Source organism: Sinocyclocheilus anshuiensis, unplaced genomic scaffold (genome assembly GCF_001515605.1).
Source record: "Sinocyclocheilus anshuiensis isolate Anshui unplaced genomic scaffold, SAMN03320099.WGS_v1.1 scaffold479, whole genome shotgun sequence".
Classification (NCBI taxonomy): Eukaryota; Metazoa; Chordata; class Actinopteri; order Cypriniformes; family Cyprinidae; genus Sinocyclocheilus; species Sinocyclocheilus anshuiensis.
In genome coordinates, this window is record NW_015551042.1 from 670,446 (window position 1) to 674,271 (window position 3,826).

Below are 3,826 nucleotides of genomic sequence, written 5' to 3' on the forward strand. Positions count from 1 at the left end.
GTATCAACTAGGCAATGGTCACTAGATTTAAGTAGTTCAGGTGGGATCTTATCCAAGCCTGCAGCCTTGCCATTCTTGAGTGCCCGGATCGCATTTTTTGTTTCCGCTGCTGTGATCATGTCAAGATTTACTGGTAGATCGGTTATAGGGTTTAGGAGGCTGGGATCGAATACTGTGGTTGGCGCTGGCTGGTTTAGGACTTCCTTGAAGTGCTCAACCCACCGACGCTCGCGTCCTTCTTGAGTAGGAAGGGCCCTGCCATGCCAATCTTTGATCGGTGCACCGATTCCAGATGGTTAGCTGGTAAGCTCTCGAACGATCCGATATAGCGTGCGTGTATCATTTCGATTTGCGGCTTCTTGTGCCTCTGTCACTTTCTGATCGACCCACTCATACTTGTCACGCCTTCAACTTCGCTTTCATATACTTTATCTCCACGGCTTTGTGTTCCGTATCTATGCGTGCTTAATCGCGGACTTGCTTCGCATGCCGCCGTTCATCTATCAATGCCCATGATCGAGGTTGGAACCAGCGTTCTCTGAAGGTGCCCCATCGGCGACCGATGGCCGCCTCAGCCGCAGTTACCAGAGTATCTCGAAACTGCTCCCAATGGGAATCAAGGTCATGTGGGGAGCCAATAGTTACTGATTCCGGACTGCAACATTGTACTGCTGCAATACGACCGGGTCTCGGAGTCGTACGACATCAAAAGGCTTTGGTCGCTGACCACAGGCTGGCAAACGTCATAATCGAAGTCGGCAGGATGCAACGAGCAGGAAGTGGTCAGTACCCACATCGGCACCCCGATAACTTCGCACGTCGAGGATAAACGAGCACCAACGCTTTGAGACGCAGACATAGTTAATCTCCTTGTACACCCTGCGGGCACCCGGGGCTTTCCACGTAACTTTGTGAATCCGCTTGTGTGGAAAGTATGTGTTCGCGACCACAAGTCCTTGTGCAGCACAAAAAGTCAGGAGTCGTTGTCATTGATTTCGGTCGCAAAACCATGGGGGCCAATCACATGATCAAACGCTTGCCTTTCCTGGCTGATCTGGGCGTTGAGATCGCCTGCAACGATGACGAGGTCATGGCGCGGGATACGGTTGAGCTCAAGTAGCAAGTCGTCATAGAAAGAGTCCTTATCTGCATCGGAGGCATCTTCTGTTGGCGCATAGACCTGAACGAAGGTAAACTTCACATGTATGCCTTGCAGCCGTACGGAAATTATTCTGTCTGAGACAGGTCGCCAACAGAGTAGGCATGATGCCGCTCGGCGGGCCAGGACAGTCCCCACACTGTGGACATGGTCACGGTCGTGGCCGGAGTATATGAAGGTCTCATCGTCACTTATCAACTTCCCACTGGCCGTCCAACGGCCTTACCAATGCCAAGGATGTCAAGATGATAGCGATCAAATTCTCACAGGAGTTGCGTTTGGTATAATGTCCGGACATTCCAGGTAGCGAATCGAAATGATGATTTGGCATTGAGGAACTTGCCATGCATCAGGGGTCGGACCGTCGAATGACTTTGTTCCGACACCGTCATCCATGGTTGGCAGTCATCTCTGCCATCAAAAGCACAAAAGAGGTCACTTCTTGTCGTTTCTGTAGCAACAAAGGGTTTTATGGGGTGGGGTCGCTGGTCCCACGCCCAACCCTCCTCCTTTATCCGGGCTTGGGACCGGCATGGGGTAAACCCTCCCCAAGGTGGAGTTTACATATAGTTAGCATATATTTAAAACATATTTTGTCCATCAAAAATATCATTTTTTCCCATATTGGTTAAGAAAATCCAGAAAAAAAGTTTAAAATGAAAATAAACGCCACCAGTACAAAGTATGATGTATTCTCTGACATTTGAAAGCCAAGCGTCACATTTTGCGTTTTTCTGCCTCGGGTCGGTTTATCCTGCTAATGAAGCGGTTCCTAGGGCTTAACCTTTCTGCAGCGTCTGTGAACCTGCCACTTTATTGACCTTCATGTTAACTATTCCTCGTTACTCTTGCACTTTCTGGATGCGGCTCTCATCGTCTCCATTCACATGCTGGAACAAATCGAGCAGAATCATTCATAAAAACGAGCCGGAAGCGTGAGGATACGTGTTCCCAGTTTATTCAAATGCATATGTTTAATTTATGATCCAGGCCGTTCAAAGGGGATCAGCTGTCTGGGAATGAAGTCCGACATTCCTTCGCCATATGTATTCCCTCCTGCTTTTTCATTCATCCCGGCCGCTGTCTACATCACAAGAGCGCGACATATCGAGAGAAATCCCACCTGAAGCTGAAAAATCATAACGCATTACTCTGAAAAGCACAACACTGGCTGAGCTTCACAATTCATCAAAGTTTCCCAAGGAAAAATATTATGTTCGTGATGATTTATTTGAGTGCTTTTAGTTTTTAGGAAGAATAGAGAGCTGGGCTCACATTTGAAAGGTTAATAGTTTTTTTTTTCTCCAGTTTTTTTGTTGTTATATAATTTTGTTGTAATATAACTTTTTTTTTTTTTATCAAAATATTTTATATTACCAAATTATTAATATTTGTGTATTTTATAGTATAATAATAATATTATTTTGATATGTAATAAATTAATATAATATTAATATTTTAGAATACTATTAGTTTATATACAGTCATGGCCAAAAATATCGGAACCCTTGGTAAATATGATCAAAGAAGGCTGTGAAAATTAATCTGTATTTTTAATCCTTTTGATCTTTTATTAAAAAAATTCACAAAAATCTAACCTTTCATTGGATGATAAGAATTTAAAATGGGGGGAAATATCATTATGAAATAAATGTTTTTCTCAAATACACGTTGGCCACAATTATTGGCACCCCTAGAAATTCCTGAGTAAAATATCTCTAAAGTATATGCCCATTCATATTTACAATTTCTAGCACACCAGGATGAAATAAGAATTTAAAATGGGGGGAAATATCATTATGACATAAATGTTTTTTTCTCAAATACACGTTGGATACAATTATTGGTACCCCTAGAAATTCTTATGAGTAAAATATCTGTGAAGTATATTCCCATTCATATTCACAATTCTGAGCATACCAGGGTGATTATGAACATGAGATTATCCAGCCATGGCTTACTGTTTCACAGAAATATAAATAGGAGGGAAAACAAAGGCCAAATTCCCTTAATCATCCATCACAATGAGAAAACCCAAAGAATATATTTCTGATGTGCAGCAAAAGATAATTGAGCTTCACAAATTAGTGAAGTGGCTTTAAGAAAAGAGCAGTGAAAATTCCCATTTCCACCATCAGGGCAATAATTAAGAATTTCCAATCAACAGAAAATGTTACAAATCTGCCTTGAAGAGGACGTGTGTCTATATCGTCCTAATGCACGGCGAGGAGGAGAGTTTGAGAGGCTAAAGACTCTCCAAGGACCACAGCTGGAGAATTGCAGAAAATAGTTGAGTCTCAGGCTCAGAAAACCTTAAAAAAAATGGTCAAACAGCACCTACATTACCACATGTTGTTTGGGTGGGTTTCAAGAAAAATTCTCCAAGCTCATCCAAAAACAAACCCCAGCATATTCTGTTGTCAGACACGACTGGAACTTCAAATGGGACTGGCTTCTATGGTCCGATGAAACTAAAAAATGAGCTTTTTAGCAACAGACACTCAAGATGGGTTTGGTGCACACAGGGATAAAAAGTACCCCATGTGTACAATGAAATATACTGCTGTATTTTTAATGTTGTGGGCCTATATTTCTGCTGGAGGTCCTGGACATCTTGTTTAGATACATGGCATCATGGATTCTATCAAATACCAACAGATAAAAAAT